General features: G+C 38.0%; 1 protein-coding gene across 5 annotated transcripts in view; it reads right to left on the bottom strand.

Annotated features, from left to right (window-relative positions):
- The window catches only part of LOC309511118 (glutamate receptor ionotropic, kainate 5), a 106,522-nt gene extending 90,239 nt beyond the window's left edge, over positions 1-16,283 (bottom strand). Inside the window, exons 1-4 of one of the 5 annotated variants that reach the window (XM_082186166.1) lie at positions 15,999-16,282; positions 15,633-15,676; positions 12,330-12,988; positions 11,433-12,222 (exon numbers count right to left, since the gene is read on the bottom strand). The gene's annotated coding sequence lies outside the window, so the exon portion shown is untranslated. Of the gene's footprint in view, positions 1-11,432; positions 12,989-15,632; positions 15,942-15,998 lie in introns of those variants that run through there. The other 4 variants (XM_082186168.1, XM_082186164.1, XM_082186167.1 and 1 more) reach the window with 4 other exon arrangements.
- Positions 16,284-24,852: the final 8,569 nt, after the last annotated feature.

Genomic DNA, 24,852 nt, shown 5'->3' with positions numbered 1-24,852 from the left:
GGTTTTATGAGCTGGAAGCCCAAATTATGTACAAATAAACCACTAAATACTTGAAATCGTTTAAGTTGTGGGCCCTGAATCTATTATCTATGGAAGTTTAACGTTTTTAATGGAATTATGGAAATAAATAAACTTTTCCATGATATTCAAATTTTTTGGAAAGGGTCTGTATTACATTTTGATGGCTAAAGTCTGATTACACTGTATTCACCACAAACTTACTCTGCTGCATTAATATGTGAGCAGCATGTATGTAAAAGTTTGTAGTTTTGTTCATTAATGCTGTTATTTTGAATGTTCTACTGAATATGTCTACAGAAATATTAAGCAGCTGTGTTTGGAACATAATAATAAGAAATGTTTCTTGATCTGCAAATCAGCATATTAGAATGATTTCTGAAGGATCATGTGACATGAAGACTGGAGTAATGATGCTGACAATTTCAGCTTTGACACTTCAGGAATAAATTACATTTTAAATTATATTAAAATAGAAAACTATTAACTGTTTTTAAATTGTAATAATGTTTTATAAAATTGCTGTTATTTAATCAAATAAAGGCAGTCTTGGTGAGTATAAGAGACATTTAAAAATCTTACCAACACCAAACTTTTGAACAGTAGTGAATTAATTCTATGTCGGCAAAATTATAGAAAAAGACTGTTGTACAATTATGACACTGATTTAAGCTATAAAAACATTGTTGAACAAAGATATCATATTCAAAGAGATTTCATGGTGTACCATTTCTACACAGCAGACAGACCTTTTTAGTCAGAGCTTTTAAAAGAGCACGATTACATGAAAGAACTGTCAGTGTACTGACATTTTGATTTCACATTGGAGTTTTTTTTTTCTTGTCTATGTAATCATACTTGCCATAATATCTTTCTAAAATACCATTGTTGTTGTACAGTAGATAGTCTATAAAGTTAAGAGAGGAGACACTTAAAGTCCCCTGTTGAAGGCTGCCCTTTTCCCCTGACCTGAGAACAGTCTCTCTGGTATTCAATCATGCCTTCCTTATGTCTGAAGCAAAGCTAAATCTGCACCCAGGCCTGTGCTTCTACTTATTTTCCAACTCATACCTCAAGCTGACAGCGGATCGATGCATTTTGATTGGGTGCCATCATGGCTCCGCCAGGCCCCGGCTTAAAGAGGTCTGCGGCCACTGGGAAATTTGCTTGGTACTGAGCATCCTTGGAATAACCTCCCCAGATTAGAGCTGTGTGCCGCGGGCTGTCAGAGCAAGCTCTACTTTATGAGACTAAAGCTAGAGATGAGAAAATATGAAACAAAAGATTAAGTAGCAACCCCTGTTATATTTTTCAAATTGTACAAATACACACGGGAAACCTAAGGTGGCTGAGACGGAGGAAGAGATGGGGCCCCAGGGACTACCATCCAGGAGGACTCGGGTCTGAATCCCTCATCTTCAGGTCTGGGTCCCAAATTACTCTGGTGTCACTAGGGAGAAGTCAATCCCTTAATATCTGTATGTCTGTGCTAACAGCAGGCACTTTCAATATATCTGTGCGCAAAAGGCCTTCTAATGGATGCCACCTATAGAAATGGGTTTATAATGAAGAGAAGCTTATATTATGTAATGTATGCAGAAGGTTAATTAAAATAATGTAAGCCTTATTTCACAAAGACGTAATATGGAAAAAGTGCAAATATTTAAGTGCACACAGTTTACTTTATGATGATCAAAGACCAGCAATATTGTGTGTGTCTCCCACCGAAGGCATTCATTTACTCTAGAAAATTGCTGATAGATGTGAAATGACCCATTATGATGTTTTATAATGAGGTTCTTTACTCTGTGGTGGAGCGATGATGATATTGTCCACCGAACATGCTTAGGCGGGTGGAATTGTATATGTATATAGCAGACTAATACCCTAACAGTCTAATAATAGGATTTGATTCCCTGCAGGTTTTAACAGCAAATTATTTCCATTAGGTAGTTTATAGGCCAATTGTTTAGATTGTATGCTAAACTTCATTTCACAGGAATGTATGCGCAACCAAATGGCAAACATCAGTGCAGAAACTCATTTACCTGAAGGATGCTGTTAATATCCAATGTAGTGGATAAAAAGAATTATGAAAGCATGATTTAAGCCGGCAAAGCATATTTTTTTTTGCTCTGATATTTAAATCTTATATATTTCTTAGTTATTACAGCACTGGTGCTTCAGTTAGCGTGATGACTGTATGGTTTTTAGCTGTGCACAATAAAACTTTCTCAAAAACGCCATGCACATTCAGACAGACAATTTTTGGAGCACCCTGCCATAAGCATTGCATCTTAAAGATGGTGTAGCAAGTTAAGAATAGTCAAACTGCCTCTAGAGACCCCAGCACATTTTTCCATTTGGTTGCAGTCCTAAGAAAATGTGTTCAGCCTAAAACCAGCCTAATTACACAGGCTTCCATAATACCAATTAGCCACATTAGTTGTTCAGGCAACCTACAACTATTCGATTGGGTGAAAATACAAAGTTGTGCACGTCGCTATCTTAGATCCTCCACCAATTTGTGATCTTTGCATTATAAAAATATCTAATTATCTTGGAATAGTGGCATACTCCTATAACGGCAGTTTAACAAGTTGATCCATATGCTAAACGTTCTTTGACACCACATGCTTTTATGCTTTACGCTCTTCTTTGTTTTCTTAGCCCCATCTTACCCTCAACCAGCTGAAGCAAAGATTTGTCTCTTTAGGTTCTTTGATCTAAAACTTAAGCCTCTGGGTAGGTGGGGATGGTCTCCTTGCTCGTGTATACATTAGACAGCACATATTGATTTTTGTGCTGCTCATCCCAAAAGGCCTCTATTTTCCTTCCCCCATCTGCTTTCCACACATGGAGATGAATTGCGCTCTAAGGCTGGTTTTGATGAACCTGTGATTGGCTGTCCTTAGCCTTGGGATCTGCGGGTGTAATTAAAGCCAGGAGTCATCCCGCCTCACAGTGAATGAGATGGCCCCTAGTGCCTGTCCTGTAGAAAAATACATGTACATTCACCGGACCAAAAACTGCCAAGAACAAGATTCATGCTAGCTCTGAGCTATTTGAGGAAAAGTGAAGGCTCGGATAGCGGTAGAGATTCATGCATGGTCCTAAATATAGAAATGAAGATCAAGACCTGACAAGGTCAGGAGAAAATCTATAGAAGTGCCTTTTTTAAAATCAATAACAGTTTTAATCTATCAGTTGTAAGCAACTGAGATTAAACCAGTTGACTTTCGGCAACTGGTAACTCAACCTGCAGGGGAACTAGGCGGAAGGTATAAAAGATGTGCGCTAATAAGAGGATGTACTGAGAAAGAGGCAAGGTCAGCTCACACTAAGATTTATTAAAAGCCCTTCAGTATCCGAGGGTCTCCTGAATCATCTAAACAAGAATGAACATCTCACTTCATAAAAGTTCTTCATGCTTGCGTCAAATGCTACATAAGGCTTTGGCAGCATATGAAAACTATCGCTTTATGCTATAAACACCGCATCAACAAGGCAACATCTCAACATCAAGGCAAGTAAAAAGAAGAGTGCAGTATATCATGACAAGAAATTCATTGCCATTAATAGGACAAAATAGCATAATTTGAATTACTGTATGTAATGTAAACTACCAATAAATAAGAATTCCTCTCATATTCTCTTTGGTAATTACTCAGTGGTGAAAGTCTGGAATAAAGCGCATATTTTTGTTATACAGTATGTAGTTCCAGCAGAGCAGGATTAATTTTTAATAATGTACTTTGATATCTAGCAAAACACTTTTGTATTCCTACAGTCAATATGTGGTTTTCATATCTAATTTCAATATCTACATACAAGTAAAATCAAGTGAAAAACAACTACTGTAAAGCAAGTTTTTATTACTCAAACAGCAATTTAAAGCTGCTGATATATTTTTAAACTACACTCTTACTACACACATACTGTGTATACTGTATATAGCCTATATTAAAAAAAATCGATTTAAAGTTATGAAAATTTCTATAGTTTTCAAATATTTCTGCAGCGATAAATGCAGCTGTTTGAGTGAGACTCTACACTTTTTCCCTGTTTGAACCCTGATTTTTTTTTCCCACTGACAAGTTTGGACAACTGATTGATATAGTTATTTCTACTGTCACTATATAGTAAGCTGCTTTTCAAATACAGGCAACTGAACAAGAAAAATATAACAGTGGTGCACACAAGTACTGCATTTACTAATGGCGCTTTTCCACTGCATGGTACGGTACGGTTCGGTTCGGTACGGCACGCTTTGGCGCTTTTCCACTGCATGGTACTGTACGGCTCGGTTCAGTACGGCTCACTTATGACGCATTTCCACTGCATGGTACGGTACGGTACGGCTCGCTTCGGCTCGCTTTAAATGGTACCACCTCTGTTGAGGTTCCAAGCGTACCGTACCGATACTAAAATGTGACGTGAAAACACTGCAGATCACTGATTGGTCAGACAGAATCATCACTACCAGCGTCATTGTATTTACAACACGAGACACTAAACCCGCTAGATTTAAATAGCCAGTAGACAACAGCCAACACTGTAGCGCCTGTTTTAAAAGCATTTGGTTAAAAAAAAAAAAGAGTATAAACTTCAAAAAAGAAATGGCTGAATCGTGGTCAGTTTTGGTTGCCGAGGAGCGGATGGGGAAACACGGAATGAAAAATTCGCATTTAATATGATGATGTCATAGCAGTAGAGACGGCAACTATAACGATCAGTCCCACCCACTTTGAAGCGGTACTAACTGCAGTGGAAAAGCAACCGAGCTAAAGCGAACCGAACCGTACCGTACCGAGACGAGTCGTACCACGCAGTGGAGAAGCGAGCCGAACCGTTCCGCGCCGAGTCGAACCGTACCGAGCCGAACCGAGCCGTACCATGCAGTGGAAAAGCGCCTTAAATGTACTTCTGAAAAACACCCTTTGAAGCATATATGTTATTTTCTAAATGTAATGGTCTGAAAAAAACTAGTACTGACTGACTGAATTTTTCTGTTATATTATAATCACTGTTGTAACAAATCCAGGAGGTGCAGGCAAAGCTTATTAAAGCAGGGCTTTAGTATTTGGACAGCATTGTTTCATATGGTGTCTGTGTGCTTTCCCTCTCATTCATACAAACGCAAGGGGACCCAGCCCTGACTACAGTGATGGATTAGCTCTCAAACACTAGTCCTCCCTCTTTCTCTCCCTTTCATCTCTCTGTGGCACAGCCTGTGACCACAGCAAGAATATGTGTATTTCTGACCCCTGAATTCTATGGACTGGAAGAAAAAAACAGACGGAGAAAGAGACTTGAAGAATAGAAGGAATGGTGGCTGCAAAGGCAAATGGAGACGGGAGAGGACAGGCAGCAGAGAAAAATGTTTTTGCTCAATTGAACACTGTTGACTAAGCTATGCTGTTCCAACAATACCAGAATACCTGACCAAAGAGCCCCACAAAGCTACAGATGACAGATTTATTTGTCCAGTGTCACTGTTGGTAGCTGTTTGTATTTAATTTTTTTTATAATTCTGATTTCCACTCCTGGTGGAAATAATAATAATAATAATAATAACAATTTAAATATATATATATATATATATATATATTATATTTTTTTTACTTATTTTAATTTTAATTTTGTATGCATGTTATGAAGTTGTGCCTGAAGTGCACGCGTTCCACGTCATAATTTTTGGCCAAGTGGTCATACCATGCTTGCACTCATTATTCCCAGACTATAATTCAATAAATCCTTATGTGGGAAGTATTAGCTATATTATTAAATGTTATTTTGTGGTTTTTAGTGAAAACTGCCAGATGGAAGGAGCTGTCCTTTGCAACCAAGGAAGAAATTGGTAAAATGGCTAAATCTGGTCAATCGATTTTGGATGTTGCTCATGTGCAGGATGACAATGGTCACAGTGTCCACAGAATTATTTCAAAGCACTGTGAGACCACTACCATGCAAAATGTAAAGTGCTGTGGCTGGTCTAGGAAGACTACGTGAACGTTTTGACAGAAGGATGAAAATCATTAGGATTTAATGATTAAAAGCTAAAGAAAATAAGCAGAGTTGGGGTACTTGGACTCGAGTACAAATTTTAGCTGACTTGTCAAAGATTCAGATGCATTTTTACTTGGACTTGACTCAGACTCGAAAAACATTTGTGCAACTGAGTCCAGGGCTGCCCCTGGATTCAGTGAAATATGCTCCAGACAGTTGATGGAATTGCCACTGGCCCGATCGGGTCAGTGCTGCATTGTTATGAAAGTCTTCTTCCGTTATTTGCATGCTTTTAAGTCTTGCCAGTTTATACAATCAATTCGGTACTTGAAAGCTGTCTAAGACAGGTGTCTCTGCGTGCACACCCAAAGCACGCTCACAAAAAGCGCATCTCAGTCAGTCATGCCGAATTAAATTCTCTTTCGCGTCTTATTGTGCTTCTACACACTCAAATACACGAATATTCACATTAACACAGTCGGTTATGTCTTAAGTGAACCTAAGCAGTTGGAAGAAAATCATATGTGTCAGTATATTTGATCCGTGTATCAGGACTTAATAAACCTGCTGCTGTCTGTGTGTCATTAACGTTAATCAAACAACAAAAGACAAAAATTGCTCTTGACTGAATAACTTTAGTTCTGTCATGACAACTCTCGGGAGATTGCATTGGTATTAGAGATTGGCATGGTAATGGATATGGATATGTTAATGTATTTGGTTTTAGCGGAATAGATCTGCTACGCTGCTGCTGCTGCAGAGCAAATACCGAGACTAGCTACTGCCAATACATTCACAGAGCAAGACAGACATGCTGCTGCAAATGTAACATACATGATTTAACCCCCCACCCCAGAAGATGATGAGAGAAAAGGGCAGAGCCCTCTTCAACACATATCTAAACAGATCATTTATAGTTGTACAGCCAATGCCAATAAAGCTGTTGTGCACAGATGAAAAGACTATTGATACACATTTGTAAAGCAAATTTTCACCCTACACAGTTGCACAGGGTAATGGGAGAAATAGACATTACAAGTAATATACATGTGTTGTTGAGTGAGAAAACAAGCTGCTGCATCGGATAGAAAAAACTCCCCCCAAAACCGCAGATCTATTGCCAAGACATATGTACTGTTTTTTTTTTATGGGACAGCATGTTTTACTATCTATGTACACCTTGGCTACCTTGCCCAATCGGCTTAGCACCAGTGACTTAAGGCTATATGCGCCTTGGCTACCTTGCCGATCGGCTTAATGTTAGAAATGCATGCTATGTGTTCTCGTGAACAATAGATATAATGTATTTGGTCCACTCTTTCAAGCTGATAGAGATAGGAACCCAGCAACCACCTGAGCAGGGATCATCAATTAAGTAATTTGATAATTACATAACCCTTATACTCTTATTTGATAAATAAAAAGCCATTAGGAGCGATAATGAGTGACAGTGTGCTCTGATGCTCCATTAACAATTTAAGCATGGCTAATGAAACAATAAAATAATTTTTATTTTTTTTGTTAACATGTAATCCCATTGAATGTGAATGCTTATTTTACTTTAACTTCATCCATAGCTTAGACAGCATATACTCACGAGATACAAACAATAGACCATTTCTGCTGCATAGACACAAACTGCATAACACTATAACTTACGCTTAGTAAGTTCCTCCACAAGTCCATAAACATGATGCTTAGTTTAACTGTATTGATTGTTCTTTTAGCGTGACTCGAACATAGACGTTTCTGAATCAACCTCACACATTTAGCATAGCTAATGAAAACATTGCTCTTGGAAATAAAAGGATGCGTCAGTAAAGTTATACCGCTAAATATGGTAAACGCAGTTTAAATCGCAAATGCTTATATCACTTTAACTGTTTCTATATCCCTGCTAACAGCTTATAAAGCAGCAATGACATACAATAGACCGATGCTGCTGTATGCAGTAAACACTGCTGCTTCAGTGATTCACTCGTGCACTGTTGACATGACGCTATTTAAAAACATTTAGCGCGCTGCGCTTTCTGAAAGCATTTGCTGAAAGCGCACTGCATACTGCTATCAGCTGATGGACGCTGATGCAATAGCAACCAATCAGCTGTGCCATGTACTGTAGATAATGATGTGATCACTACGAAATGAGTCAGACTTATCAGCCTGCACCATCTAGAGTTTCATGCCAGAACTAGGTATTTACTTTAATCACTGTATATTTATTGCATACAGTTAAGATTATGATGAGATTTTATTTTTACATTTATTACTTTATTAAATGTCTGTTGTATATTTCTGTAGTAGCCTGTACTATTTAGACCTATCAGAAAAACTATTTTGATTAATTCATTTATTTGTTCTTTTGCTTGTAATTAATAATTAGACTGTTTACTTGCCTCAGCCTGCAGTAAGCTTGAGAACATTTTACTTACGTTAGTTTAGTATTAGTTTTATTAGTCTTAGTATTAGTTTTTGTTGTTTAAAACTGTTGCAGTTTAAAGGGGTGGTTGATTATGATTTCACTTTCCTAACTTAAGTTGGTGTGTAATGTTGCTGTTTGAGCCTAAACAACATCTGCAAAGTTACGAAGCTCAAAGTTCAAAGCAAAGGGAGATATTTTCTTTTAAAGAAAATTGCTTTTTAAGGAGTACAATAAACGGCTGGTAGGGACTACACAAGCTTCCTCCCCATTTAGTGGCATCACTAACTCTAACATTTACATAAACCCCACCCCCAGGAACGCGATTCATAGATTATCATGACAGAATATGCTAATCAATGACTAGAAAATAACTACACATAAGCTACATAAATTCATCAACTAACCATTCAGAAATGTTGTCTACTTGTCACTTCTTCTTGAGTCTCTCCATCATTGTCTGACTCCGGTTTGAACATAAAAGGCTAAAAGTTTTTGAAATTTTCAGTGCATGTCTGTGTGAGATAATCGAATCTGCTAAGCACACAAGCTGTTGAAGCTCCGCCCTCTGTGCCGGGAGCAACAACTCATTTGCATTTAAAGGGACACACACAAAAACGGTGTGTTTTTACTCACCCTCAAAAATTTAATTTTTTAACATGCTATATAAAAATATCCGTGGGGTATTTTGAGCTAAAACTTCACATACACTCTCTGGGGACATCAAAGACTTATTTTACATCTTGTGAAAAGGTTTCAGTTTTCAGACTTTTAGTTTCAAAGAAACAATGTATGTTAGATCTTTTACATGGGTCAAAAACAATAACCCACTTATACTGTGTGAGAAAATTGCATTATAGGCTTTTTTTTATTAAATAATTGGCTTTTATATTGCCCCTGTACTAAAGCAAATTTTATAAAACATTATATGGGAATATTTAATTTGTATTAAGTTACTTTTCTACCCACTAGTATAAAATGAAAAATAATTAACTAAATTAAATTCAGATCTGTAAAGCACTTTTCACAATGAATATAATTCCAAAGCAACATGTTTAAATTATAGTCATTTAGAAATGTAATGTGGTCAACAGACCTGGAACTACTTCAGCCGTGCAGTATACTTGAAAAATTATAAATCTAGTAAATCTAATAATTCTATAGTGAACCACTTTTTTATTAGGACAACACTAATGGACAAACAAAATAGATATAATATAGTTGTTCTCCATGCTACTAAATTACCGAACCCAGTGAAGTATAGATAATAGATCATTCTTATTCTTTCTTATTCTAAGTCTTTCACCTTATCTGTCAACCAACCATGTACCAAAATGCATTGCTAGAAAGTTATTGTTGGCAGAACAGCAGAGATTCCAAATATGTATGTTATGATCTATATTGCGATCTGTATGTGTTGCAGTATCTTTTTGCATGAAGAGTTCTCTGCAAGAGTTCTCTGGAATGAATAAGCAAAAAATGAACCTGCAATTCACAAGCAATATAACTTGGACCTGCTATGATCAAGAGTGCAACAGATGTTGACCAGTATGGCAGCAGCTGACCTGTGCAGTGCCAGGACTACAGATAGGAACACATGGCATTTTGGGAAAGGGCCCAATCTAACTGAGACTAGCAATACCTTTAGCAACCACACACTTTCAACAGGAGGCAGCCAACAGGTGTCATTCCACAGAACGCAAATGAGATTAAAGACATTTACAAAGCTGGACATTTACAAAACTATATTGCATTTAGGAACAAAACTGCCCTTTTAAATTATTAAGAACAACGTGTGTGGTAAATGAATCACTCAAGCCCTGGCCTAAAACGGATTCTTCAAAAGGTACACCTCCACTATTGTTATTCATATTTTAAATTCAACTGTTATTTGAGATGTACATCCTCTTTGAACGGTGGCCCACCACACAAAACCCCCATTTTTGTCCAGATTGCTGTCCTGTCAGCATCACTTTTCATCTCCCCAAAGCTTATTACCAACCAGGCAACAAGTCATCATGGTCAGCCCATAGTAAACCAAAAAATCTTCTAGTCATTCTCAAGCCCAGCTAACAGCTTTGAAACAATTAACTGGACAGGATGTTCCAACCTAATGTTTCACAAGCACTTTTTTTGTATCCCATTCCAATTAACTTTAAATAAAAGTGTATTTTTCCCCTCCATCTCCCCCGAGCAGAATATCAATATAGCTTTTCAATTATTGGCCGGGCCCAAGTGAGGTCCAGACACTGATTGAGCAAGTGATGGAAAAAAGGCTGAGAGAAGAGACTGAGACCACAGCTGTTCAATCTGGGGGGCAAAGCAAAAAAAAAAACAAAAAAAAAAACACAATCATCTCTCGTCGCAACAGCATTGTCAATCACATTTATTACGCATGATTAGCTATCGTCACAGCTTACTCCATGAACCTCTCCATTGAACAAAAACTTCATGCCGAAGACACATCTATTAGTGCAGTTTTGACTGGCAGAGAATAAATATGCCACTCTACTGTGCTTGTTTTATAAAGAGACATGCCACAAAATGATTTCTATCTTCCATTGAGCGCATCTACATCAATTTGCATTCATTAGCGCACAACCTCCAGAAACTAATCATGGTCTTGTGTCACCCTGTAGCCTACAAGGTACATGTGCATGAGAACATTACGCTTGTGACACCTGCTACATATGTGCCTCTACAAACACACTGTATCTGCAGCAGAACATATATTTGTCCATTACGGAAAACAAGCTGTGCACTATGCCCAGCAAAGAAGCCTGTGCCATTAACCTTGACTCATTTTTTCGTTAGCGTAGCGTACACATTCAAGTCAAACACCCACCCAGACATACACACATAAACAGATGATAGATAAGCTACACAGGGGATTGAACACCATATGGAGCCAAAGTCAAATATACACACACGCACACATGACTGCACACACTAGCACAGACAGGAGGAGAGAGCGCGATCTACTCACAGAATGAAGCAGACGACACCGGGAGCTAATATCAAAGGATTGGCACGGATACAAGCTGGCTGCGTCCCGTCGGGAATGCTGACAGATTCCGGGGAAAAAAGGAAGGAATATTCGAGGACACGTCTGAAACTGGACGGGAAAGGGGGTGGTGGTGGAGGAGAGGGAAGGGGGAAAGCAGATCTCACGCTTTTTAAGATCGGAGGTTAGGCTTCAGAAGATTTCCGTCTCTTGTTCTCGTTGCCTGGCTCTCCTTGTGGAATCTTGTGCCAAACACTATCAGGTTCCTGATTTTGACTTTAGATACAACAGCATTTTGTCTGGGGTAAACAGGAGTACAGAAGAAAAATCAGTTGGGAAAGCAAATAAAAAAAGATTCCAGCAGAGATGAAATAACTCAATTCCCTCCTATGCTCTCCCAGAGGCATGGAGAGGGGGATAAAAACGGAGATGGAGTGGCAAGATAAATACCCAAAACTGCAAAATGAGAAGGCAACAGAACATTCTGTTTCAGCTAGGGAAAAAAGCTTCTCCCTCCTTCCCCTCCCACCCCCCACACCTTATCTCAGTCACAGCAATGTGATACGATCTCCCTTACAGACGTAAGGGTCATCTGAAAAAAAAATGAACAAAAAAAATCTAATTTTCGTGATGAAAAGAAGACGAAAATGGAAAAAGAAGCTTAACTTATCAAAAGGTTGGAGTTAACGACGGTCTGTGGCATCTGGCCCTCTCCCTCCCCTTTTCGCTTTCTTTGGTCTTGTTCTCCTTCTGTCTTTCAATTTACCTGAATCTAAATAGTGAAATAAAAGCCATTTCATAAAATATCCTTTGTTTGCCCCAGATTGCTGGTGAACAGCCTTCTCAATCCAATTTCTTCTTATTAGTTTTTAGACCTACACAGTAAAACTGTTGAATGCCAGTCTAAAAGTTGAGATCTGACTGAGGTCTAGCACAAAACAATCCCAAAATCCGTTTTCCCTTCTCAGAACTGGACAAACAGGGGAAAAAAAGAAAACCGCACAGATCGGTGGAAGGTCGCCGTCAGAGCCGGCCTCCAATCTGATCCTGAGTGGTGGGGTTCTTGAACTTATCTCCCAGAAAAACCACTTGAACCTCTAGTTCTCCATTTTCAGCTGCCTGCCGGGCAGGAAGTTCAATTATCTCCCATTGAATGGTATCGCTTAGGATCCTCTCTGTGCGATATGAAATCAAAGGATCTTGGTGTGATTGGATGACACTTATTCCTTTGGCCCCTCAGGGTTCCGTTCCGACTTAAAGCGCTGGATGGTTTTGTAGTAGTAAACGTCAAGTGATTTAAAAAAAAAATCCTAATCAAGGATTTGTTCTTTCTTTTCGGTCCTACTTCCTCAGCCGACTTTTTAAAACCAGATATCCTTAAGTCTCTGCGATCCTGTCACTGCGCTTTTGCTGGCAGGAAAGTAGGTGCATTCTGAGAGCGTCTGGGGATGTTTGGAAGAAGAACTTGCTGTCAGCAGGCAGGAGCGTTAAGACGCGTCAAGGGTGGAGAAATTGGCCTTTACAGCGCAGGAAACAGCCTGGAGCCGGAGGAACAGACAATTAGGAACATATAATTAAAATAGGAAAAGACATAATGATGTAATGCCAGGGATGTAGAGTGGGGCGGAATGGTCTTTTTCCATTACTTACTCATTTTATGAGTGCAACCGCACACCTCTTACTCTATGGTGTCCTTGCATTGACAATCTCCCTCCCTATACCTTTCCCAAGTCCTTTTCTTAAATTTTCACACATTTTTTTTTGTGTTCTTCTCTCACTAACATTTCAACAATCTTATCCTACATATACAAGCTTCAAGCTCAGTTTTTACTATATAAAAAGTAATTACAGCCAATTGTCCTTCAGATAAAGTGAGAAGCCAATGCTACTGCTTTGAGCAGAGAACAATCGCTGTGATTATATTTTCAGAGTGAAGTGGTGTTACGAGGGACCGTATGTAAAATGTTCTGTGATAAATATTAGTGAAACACTGGCTCCTTGTATGCTTGAACGTTACGTAAGCCTGTTAGCCGTAGCTGGAATAAAGAGAGAGGGGAAACTGGTCAAGTGGCTGCCATGTTTCTAAATCTGTCAATCTAATCTACTGTGCTTTTAAACATGAACACTCACAAGCTGATGCTTTTTACATCACGGCATGAAAATCGAGTGCTTAACGCTGTAAACACATTAATCCATTAAAATACATTATGGTTTGGCTCTCTAGTCAAATTTGATTTGTTTTGACTCATTTAAACAAATATAATTTGTATTGGGTTAGGTATGTACAGGCCACAATTTTTTGATTTGTTTGGCTAATATAAAGGATTGCTTTTACAATTATTTTGAGAAAGATGTATTTTTAATCTTGATGTTTGGATCTGTTTTTCTGGTTTCTGTGTGACAGTTGTGCTAATATGTTTTACAAAAGGAAACAACAGAAATTTGACTTTCTAGGGAAAACACTGTCTTTTCAAATGCATGTTAGAGCATTTGTCCTTGAAAAACATGCCATGTAACAGGTAAATCAAGGCACTTTTTAGGATTATCCGATCATGCATGGAGCCAAACCAATCAGTTTTTGCCTACTCAAAGGCCTATTACACCATTTTAAAAGCTGTCATGTTAAATCAATAGGTCTGAGCCCTAGCAGACATCAAACTCTGTACCTTCGGCACACATATTAACAAAGACTTCAGTAAAGGGCACAGAGATCACATTCTGTACTTTTCTCTGTGTGATCTAAACGAGTCAGAGCATCGTGCCAAGAAACCAAGCGAAGGTGAGAGGTTGAAAACGAGATTCGTTTTTCTCTTGCACTTCTCGCATGTGGTACAGTGAAACATAATTCGGTCTGCTTTGTCATCCTCTATTCCTGCCCTCTCTGTCTGAGATAGCGGCTCAGAAAAGGATTCACAACTCTGAAGATTTCTCTGATAAATCCAACGCTTTGCATCATCTCAGTTACACAGAGGTAGAGACAACAATGGTATTTCACTCTGATATCACACAACTCTATTTCATGGTAATTTATGAATTGCGTCACGCAGGCGATAAGGCTTCTGATATATCGCCTTTCTCAACGTCGCTGCTTTATATTTTTGCTATCTTTTGTAGTTTCACAATTGTTTAGGAAAGGTTGAGCTTATATCTGTATTGTCAAGAGGAGGGAGATCCTCATATTATTGTAGACTAGCAACTGAGGGAATTTTATTGCTCAGTGGTTGCTCTTTCATCGCTCAGGAGTTTTAATGGAGGTCCACAGATAACTTGGAGAAATAAAAATAGAGACAAATGAGAATAATTGGCACACAGTAAGAATATACAGCTATTCAATTAATATGGATAGCATAACTAGAATTTGATGAGAAATATTTGATTTCATACTGATTCAGAATATGACATCTCTTGTGAAACTCTAGAGACGATGTGAGGTTCCATAGGTCGTTTCCTAAGAAAAATCTGAAAATCCTTGAGAAGTCTCTAATTGGTCTCCATTTAGTCTCTTCGCTGTCTAGGAGAAACAATTGAGATATTAAAGAGATCTCGTGATTTTCTTTGCTACAAGTGTGTACACCATAAAATAATAGCTGCTTTACCCAAAATTTGTGTTTAATATATGTGGTCGTATGCTTCCCCTTCCTCTCAGGTGCTTAAGTTAAATAACCTTCACACACACACACACACTTAGAGGCAGTGGTAGCATAGCCAGAAAAAGCACAGCATTGTGGATAAACTGTCACAATCATCATCAATCTGGACGCTCCCTGCCTCACCAATGAAATACAAGCAGAGTTCACCGGCAGACGCATATACTGCCGTGACGATATCCGAGTACTGCGTGTGTGTTTGTGTGAAGCATGTGTGAAGGATGTGTTTGACCTGAGCGCATTGGTTTAGGTTGAGTGCTCCTGTGACACAGACAGTTGTTAATGGCTGTTGAGGGATGGGCAGATGGGGACCGATGAGAGTGGAGGGGGGACCGTGACAGATGAGAGAAAGAATGAAAGACAGAGAAAGAAAGAGTAGGAGGAGATGATGAAAGGGGATAAAATGGCTAATGGACAACAGAAAAGGGGGAATTGGAAAAAAGAGGGATGAGGAAAATTATTGCAGTCAACTTAGAGTGCATCATGCAAAAAAAGGAGGGATGAAGAACAGACGAGAAAAGCAAGACACACTCACCCATGGCTCTTTTTCCTCAGTTGAGGCGGTGAAAGTCTACTGCACTGGCAGAGAGAGAAAGAGACAAACCTCAAAAGAATGCCAAAAGGACTGAAATTATGAATGTGAAAAAAAAAAAAGAAAAAAAAAAAGAAAACGAAGAAGATCAGACGAAAATATAAAATGAGCTCAAGTGTCTGAGTAGCTCCCCGCATCAGTCCCGGTCATATGCATAAATGCAAAATGACTTGCTAATGGGAGTCTTAGAGAATTACACATGCAGCTATAAATCAACATGTCAGCACGCATGCACTCTCTCACACACACACACACACACACACACACACACATGCATGCAGCGGCATGAGCAGGCTCCACAGGCGCTACCTCAGAGAACGCTATGCTCTCCCCTCCTCCTCGGTTCCCCCGTTCTGCCTCTCTCTTTCTCAGCCTCTTCTGCGGTTTCTGTTTATTCACCACAGATCATTTCCCAAGAGAATGCAATGGTGGGTTTCTCTTCATTTTCTGCGTCCTTGCCATCCTTGCGTTTCACGGCCCCCTGTTCCAGTCCGGCAGAATTGAGCTTGCTGTAATTTCTGGCAGCTGGGCTAATGTGTAAACTGCATTCGTGCCCTCTCGTTCTCTCTCTCTCTCTCTCTCTCTCTCTCTCTGTGTGTGTCTCTTCGGCACTGCCTCTAATCCAATCAGAAGCACACATTCTCTCTCTCCCAATCTCTCTAACTCATATATGTTTAATCTCACTCCCACAAATACTGTAAATAAACATCAAAATGTACATTTATCACAGTCACACTGATCTCCTGAGCTTTATCCTCCATCAAAACACACACTAGACAAGGATAATTCCCACATTTAGTACTATACAATTCTTTATGAAAACGATAAATTAGGAAACTTAAGTTACTATACTAAAGTATAGACTAAATTTTAACATTTCAGGAATCTGGTAAATTTGTTGAACACCATTTAAATATTTACTGCACTTATGGCAATAAAAATAAACTGACACATATAACGGACTCTTGTCCAAACAATGTCCTTCCTAACAAGATTCATGTCTCTCAAGATCATGTCTATCACTTTTTACTCGCATAATAATGTCACCATTACTGCTCGAAGTCTGTTCAAAAGTCTACAATGATGATCCTTCAGAAATCATTCTAATATGCTGATTTGGTGCTTAGAAACATCTCTAATTATCAATGTAAACAGTTTTGCTGCTTGATATTTTTGTGACAACTGATCAAGATTATTTAATGAATAAAAAGTTCAGAAGAACAGTAGGCCTATTTATTTAAAGGGTTAGTTCACCCAAAAATTTAAATACTGTCATTAATTACTCACCCTCATGTCGTTCCAGACCCGTAAGATTTTCGTTCATCTTTGGAGCAGAAAAGATGATCTTTTTGATCAAATCTGAGATTTCTGTCCCTCCATTGACAGCTACACAACTGACACTTTGACACTTCAAAAAGTTCACAAAGCGATCATAAAACAAATCCATATGAATTGAGAGGTTTAGTCCAAATTTTACTCTATTGTTTTATATGATGAAAAGATTGTGGCACGCAGGGCATGGCAGAGAGCTGTGGGAACGGAGCAAGGCCGGTGACGCAAGTGCTAATAAGCGTCATCTCATCTGCGCACCACACCGGTCTCGAGTCTCACGGAGTTGGGTTAGGGTTGGAGTGACAACAGTGAAGGATGAGAGAGGACCAGGCCTGGACTTTAAATTGGGTTTTGTTTATGTTTGTGCGCCAGTTGTCCGTGAGGCCCTGCCACTATAATTTTTAGTTGTTTGTTTATTTTATGATCAAAGTTTAGAGAGCAAAATTCATTGGTTCTGGCTGAAGCTCAAACTGCTGTGTAACACAATAATGAACCTCATTGGTTCTTGCACTTCAAGCGAACTTGAGCTTCCATTTACCACAGTTGATTAATGTTTATATGTGAATAAACGCCTTAATTCAATCTGTTCATCATATAAAGTGTTCATGTCTCTTTGGACTTTTGGACTAAAACACTTAGTTCATATGGATTAGTTTTATGATCTCTATGAACTTTTTGAAGCGTTTAAGTGGTAGTTGCGTAGCTGTCAATGAAGGGTCAGAAAACTCTCAGATTTGATCAAAAAGATAATTTTCAATGAAAGTCCTAAATGTTTGGAACAACATGAGGGTGAGTAAATAATGATTTCTAGATGGACCATATCCCTTTAAGATGGAAACCTATTGTTACATTAATTAAAAGTGACCGTTAAAGGGACATTGTGTAGGAATTTCTCCCATCTAGTGGTGAAATTGTATTTTGCATTCAAACGAATAATGCTCTCCAGCGCCTCACTTTTTCAAATGCGCGTTGCATCTACGGTAGCCGTTATGTACCTAAAAGCTATGACAGGATGTCTTATAATAGCACTTCGAGTTTTTCTTCGGGTGAACATGTTTGTTATTTAAAACAAACTGAAACTTGAAACAACGAAAAAAAGAATGTTACAGTATGAACTACTGACTGTCAAAAACATTAACTATGGTAATTAGTAGTAATGCCTTCTTTACTCGTTATATTTTTTGAAGTATGTGCATTGTTAGATATCATCATCATCAGAGCCTTCTCTAACGTTACTTTACTCAATAGCTGCTATTCATCAAAGAGCCTGTTTAACTTTTAACTATAAATGTTCGACTGTCTATATAATAAAGTACACAACCAAGCAATGAAAAAAAAGCTTGTAATTAAGACTGTAACATTGACTTACCTGTCGAGAAGAAAGCAGGCAACTTCAGGGTCTCTTTTGAAAGCTTTCTCCTGCATTAGCTATCCTGACAGTAACCCTTGTTTTTGTAATCTCCGGTCACGTTTCCTTTTACGATCTATTTTGGACTTTTTCGACGACGAGGACTCCTTATCCTGTGACTCATATGTATGTATGAATGAACGGTGTATAAATAACCGTGCAGTGCAGCCTTTTAAACTTGCCGCGGCAGTGACAAGCGCCTCTCACTTCTCTGCTCCTCCGCTTCTGCTGGCTTCAGTCACGTGACGCTGGCTCTAAACGAAACGCGTTGTGGAAACGCGTTGGCCTAGTACTTTTTGTCCCTCTCTGCTATTATAGTTTTTCAAGATGGCGGAACTACATGGAAGCCTCCGTGGACTTACCCGTCCCATGTATATAAAGATAATAAATTCTTCGTTTACGAGGATTAGTCTGAACATTGGCATAGGTATTTGTACACCATTGAGGGCATATTTATGAATAAAAATATAGATTTTAGATAATAAAATACCTAAAAAGCTACACATTGTCCCTTTAAGACATTAATAATTTAATGCATCCTTGCTGAATAAAAAACATCAAATTATGTTTAGCTTGACATTGCAAAATTAACCTCTTCAGGATGATACAAGATATTATATTATCAGGTACATATTCTCAATCACTCTGTTGAGGTTTATTTTGTGATAAAAAACCACTATCCCTTAATTACATAGTGTATTTTTAGCCTTAAGCCGAGGACCTTTTCAATATAACTTCAAAAACCACTACAAACTAGACATGATGTCATGCTTTAGGGGATTCTGTTTTTAATAAACAATAATCACAAATAATAATACAATCTAACATCCACTCCTACCCACACAACTGCATGAGGTATGGATGGAAGTCAATGGAGCTCAAAGTCTAGTGTAACCGCGGCTTTACCCTACAAATCACATCAGTCACACTCAGTGACTGGAAGATATCAAGAATGGATGCATACACATACATGAATGCTAGAGCAATAAGCCATGAGACACTGTGTGTTACGGCTGAGGAGTATGTGAGTCACGACGTGAGCGGTTTGAAGCAACATTCATATAGAAGTCAATTACCATTCAGTTTGCAGGTAAATCAGCTATTAATCAAAGCTTTTGAATTTCAAATTTGTTTTGTGTAATATATAAAATGTTATATAATATATGATATAAAATGTAATAAAAACATGTAAAAAAAATTATTCTGTATATATTTTTTATTAAAAATTTTTTTGTTATTTTTTTATTATTTAAAAAGTTCATTAATATTCAATTAATTTAATATTTAGTGCGCACTGGCAGACATTTCCCAAACATTAAAATTAGACTCTCTAATAAATATTTTATTCAAAAATTTAAATTGTCATAATTTACTTATTTATGGTGCTTTTGTTATACAAAAATGAGCAGTGTGAACATTTTTCAAAATGTCTTATTTTTGTGCTACACAGAAAAAACAACAAAAAAAAAACAACGGTTTGGAATGACATCAGGGAGAGAAAATAATAAGATGATAATAATAAAAAGTAGTATTAAGAAAATTATAATACATTTCAACATTAGGTGTACTGCCCCTTTAATATTTTTGGGCTCATTTTAAAACGCATAACTTATCTTATGTTTGAACATAAGGTAGAGGCTTTAAACTCATCACTGCAGGAGTCTCTTATGTACCGTCTCATTCAATCACATGCATTTACACACACAGTTTTCTCTCTCACTCTTCCTTCAGCTCAGAGTGACGCCCTGTAGGGAATTGGTTATTGTGAGTCCCTTGTCTGTCTCATTTCCCCTCTCTTTCTGTAACATACACACCCACACAAGTTCCTCTGGCGCACACAATCAAACATACTCTCGATGGCATTCAGAAAAGACACCGAACGCACCACAAACAGATGCAAAACAGTGTTTTGATTGGACGACGTACCTGATTTATTATCATTAGCATGAGCCATCCATTCTGTTCTAGTAGAGTCAGCTCTCGCCGTGGGAATGCTGGGACATTGGTCCGCACGGGTGACAGCAGGAAATGAGATCTCGCAGCAGGAACTTATTGATGTATGTAATGCATGGTTGTGTTTTCACCTGAGATTAAAGCAGCAGAAAGGAGGGAGGGAACATGGAGCACAGAAAAACCAAAATGCCAAAAGGGCCATTGAGATGAAAGGCTAACTGCCTTCACAAACTATTATTGACCCCTGAATATTACATTAGAAAGGTTAGTGCCCTTCTGGTGATTTGTACTACAGTACCTGTATAAAGTGAGCAAGCGTTTTCTATGGAATAATCTTTCATATAAATCAGCAATAGATTTACTATTAATCAAGGCGAATGACAGGCATAGAACATGGAACGAAATACCCTAAAACAATCAGGCGTTAACAACATGGCACACAAGATAACTGTGAGATGTACTTTATATGCATTTATTTAATTGTATCCACCTTATTCCTGACGACCTTACTGTGTTTTGAATTATGGGGGCACTTCCGGTTTGGGGAACTTCCATTTAAAAAAGGCTGAAATGAATCATTTCAAATCATAAGGTTGTCCTACAAATAAAGCTGATCCGTCAGTTTGACTGGATGAGCTGTCAATTTTCCTTCATGATTTATTTTCAGACATCATGAGAATAATGTTATACTTGGCATTTTAACAAGAATATATGAGACGAGCTCTTTTCAGTCGCTGCTTTCTTTTCCTTGTGATTATTTTCTTTTTTCCCTTTGCAGTCCGCTGTAAAATTATGAAAAAGGACAACATATACTGCACATTTGTGGTCTGTTCTCCCGAATTTAATTTACGATAAATTCCATTAATAATTCACTGGAATGCACGAAGAATCTCTCGTTATTCTCCTCAAATCCTCACGTCTCTTTCCAGGTTTGGTTTCACAGGTAAATGTAGTTTATAATCTGTCAAAATGACGGAAATCACTTTGAAATTGTATCACGTAATGCTGAAGTAAATGACATTTTTTTTATTAACGCAACATAAGTTACATTACATAATACATATATATTTCTACAGTGATATTCAACCTGTCCGTTATTGCTGTGGAAAGACTCTTTCGCTTGCGGTTTATTTGGTCTGTCGAAATACCTTGTTGATGCTTTTACACACTTAAATTTCCTTTTAATGTTCGATGGTTGAAGGGTGAGTAGATTAATGTCATCTCATTGTGACACTTTTTTAACGTATTGCGTTCATAGAGCGAGCCTTTTCATGATTGTTTACAGCTTAACGGAAGTTACACCCATAATTCGTGCAAAGTGTCATGGGGCGTAGGAATAAGGTGGATATATATTTTTTATTATATTGAAGACATTTGCATACATGGCAAGCAAACTCAGTAATCGTTCAGCTTCACACAGGCTGTTTTGTTCAGTGATAAACTGCATGGGAAACTAAATCCAATAAGGTTGAGTGAAAAGCGCTGATGCATTTTGCTATCCAGATAAAATCAGTAAGTCAACGAGTCAGTATACGTTTTTAAGGGTGTGTTCACACTTGTAGTATGGTTCGCTTGGTTAATTTGGTCCGGACCAAAAAAATGAAAAAAATCCTGGTCCGCTTAGCGTTCAGATTAGCATTTTTATCACCAAACCTAAAGATTCCGAACCTAAAGGTATAGGAATACGTTCACAACCTGATTGGTCGGCTTTTATTATGTACATTTCGTGACTGGATTTACCGAACATCCAAAACAATGCTGTGTTCTGGGATAAATGTGTTGGTTGTATGTGCGTAGCCTCCATATGATGGTATTTTGACCAGCTGAGAACTCGTGTATGAGCTTATAAAATGTGTAAAGGAGTCAAAACAGTGGCAGGAATCCCTCTGTCACACACACAAATGAAGATCTGTTACAAGGAGACGCGGTTCTGGTACCTGTACCGAACTGTGATGGGCAACATCTCAACTATGATGAGAAAAAACTGATATGCTTGAACATTCTGTTCTTTTTAGGGTCTCATTTTCCTGTTTTTGGTTCGTTTACATGTCTTTGGCCCCGAGTTGCGTTCATATTTCATTCGAAACGCACCAGAGTTCATTTGGTAGCGGACTGAGACCCATCTTTTCAGCGGTTTCAGTCCGCTTGTTTGATGCACACCAGGGTTTGTAAGGCAGCGTTCACACTTATTTAAATGAACCGCACTAACAGAGTAATCGCACCAGGGTTTGTTTTAATCGAACCAAACATGCCAAGTGTGAACACACCATAAGTGTAGTGTTTTGTCCTTTAGTATATTATCACTTTATTAATACATTATAAAAGCGTATTAAAAGCGTATTATAAAATCTATAAATGTATACATTTTAATTTTTACATTTTTAATTTTATCTAATATAAAAAAAGGCCAGTTTTCTCCTATTATCATCATCATCAACAACTAAACACGTTTTCAGTCTGTTTTTTATTTCTTAAAATAGCCAAATCTTTTGTAAATACCTTGTCAGTTCCTCTACAGAAATCAATTAGAAACTGGTAACAGTGAACATCCCCAGAAAACGACAAAAGGTTTCCTGACCTTTCCTTACATTTCTGCTAGCTTTGCTATTAGATGCGCATTACACAGTTTTATACGTTTTAATTGAATTTATGATTCTCCAAATAAATGCAAAATCATTCACATGACAAAAAAAAACAAGACCATAATTCAAAACTTAGTAAGGATTTTAAAATTCATAGACACGCACAACTGCCTGCTGCATGTCTCTTTAGTGCAGATCAGGGAAATGCAGGAATCAGATTGAAGTATAAAGTCATTTATAGGGTCATGTGTTGACAGTAGAATTTGCATAAATATCATACAGGGGTGTGTATATTTAGGGGCCTGATAGTTATACCAAGAAAAGGAAAGATGAAACAAGGAGGCCAATCAAACTCCAAAAAGCCCCTTTAAACAGCATGCCAATACTGTCAAATACACAGAGATATGAATGTGATGCCCTCAAACCAGCCTCTGATAGACTGCTTGATTGGTGCTGTCATTTTCATTCATTTTAACATCACAACAAAAGCAACCATAAAGTAAATAAATGTGGACACTTAGGTCACCCATCATCAGCTGTGTTTGTTAACACAAAAGCAAGATCGGCTGCAAATTACCATCAAAGAAGTAATAGTAGATAAAGTGTCATTTAGCAAACACTTACACAAAGAGCCTTGATTTAGGTTTGTGTTTATAAAAACACAATCTTAGTGGCACTTGCATGTCCTAGTTACCCTGGAAATCCAGAGTTCTCGCGAGAGCACAAGTTGAATTTGCTCAGCGAGTTTACTCTGGCGTCAAGTAATGATGCTCATTAAATATGCCCTTGTATCCGAGCTGCACCAATCACATCGGGTTATCTGATATAGGCGGGCCAGAGGCAAGCTAAACAGATGAAGAGAGCGCTGTGACATCGAAGTCATTAGTAAACATTGCAAGATGGCTAGTTGACACCAGTTGTTTGAAACGGCTTTGGCCGCTACAATGAACGAGTTAGACTTGGCTTTTTATCTAAAAGAGGAACAGAAGACGGCGCTCGAATCGTTCCTTTGCAAGAAGGGCATTATTGCTGTTTTGCCGACTGAATACGGCAAGAGTCTAATCTAGTTCCGCTGGTAGCTAAGCATATGGGGCTTGTTGTGATTGGTTGTAGTGTTATCCAATTGCGTGCAGTGAGATTTTCAAATGCATGCTTGGTGCCGCCCCTCGAGCTGGGCGATTTTCCTTAGTCGACGCCAAACCATTAATCTTTCAGATTTAGGTCTGGATTTCCAGGCTATCCTAGTAACATCTACTGATGATTTGTTTTAAAGACGTGCAAAATAGCACATCCAGATTTATTTGAAAACAATTACAAAACACGCAACAAAATACACAACTTTAAGACTGAAAACAAATCTACTGATAATTTATGTCCATCTATATCAGTCTTTTAAGAATTGCAGTTTAACTTCTCTGATTCTGCATCTCTCATACACACCTCACCCTTGTTTTTATATAATAAATCTGTATTGTCGTTAAGATTTTTTTTTAAAGAAATTATACTGCAGCAAGGATGCATAAAATTGATCAAAAGTGACAGTAAAAGAATGAGTAATAATGGGCCTGTTTACATGGTCACTTCATGGATTCTTACTGCACAACATATTTTAAACATGTTTTATGTTTGTCTTTTATGCTAGTCATTTTTCTACATGGCATGTAAAAAAAATGTTTTTATGTTAAATCACTTTTGCTTCAGGGATAGGGAAATGCAGAAACTTGTTTCACTATACATTTAAATATCCTGATTAGGAGTGTGACAATATTGATGATAACCCCAAGAAAAGAAATACTGATCAGGTATGATAATATAATAAATTATCATACCCGATAAATATATAAATAAATATATACATATATATCAGGGATGGGCAACTTCGGTCCTG

The sequence above is a fragment of the Leuciscus leuciscus genome, assembly GCF_965113295.1.
Source record: "Leuciscus leuciscus genome assembly, chromosome: 12".
Taxonomy (NCBI): Eukaryota; Metazoa; Chordata; class Actinopteri; order Cypriniformes; family Leuciscidae; genus Leuciscus; species Leuciscus leuciscus.
Note: the sequence above shows the minus strand (reverse complement) of the source record. Positions and strands in the feature narration are given on the sequence as shown.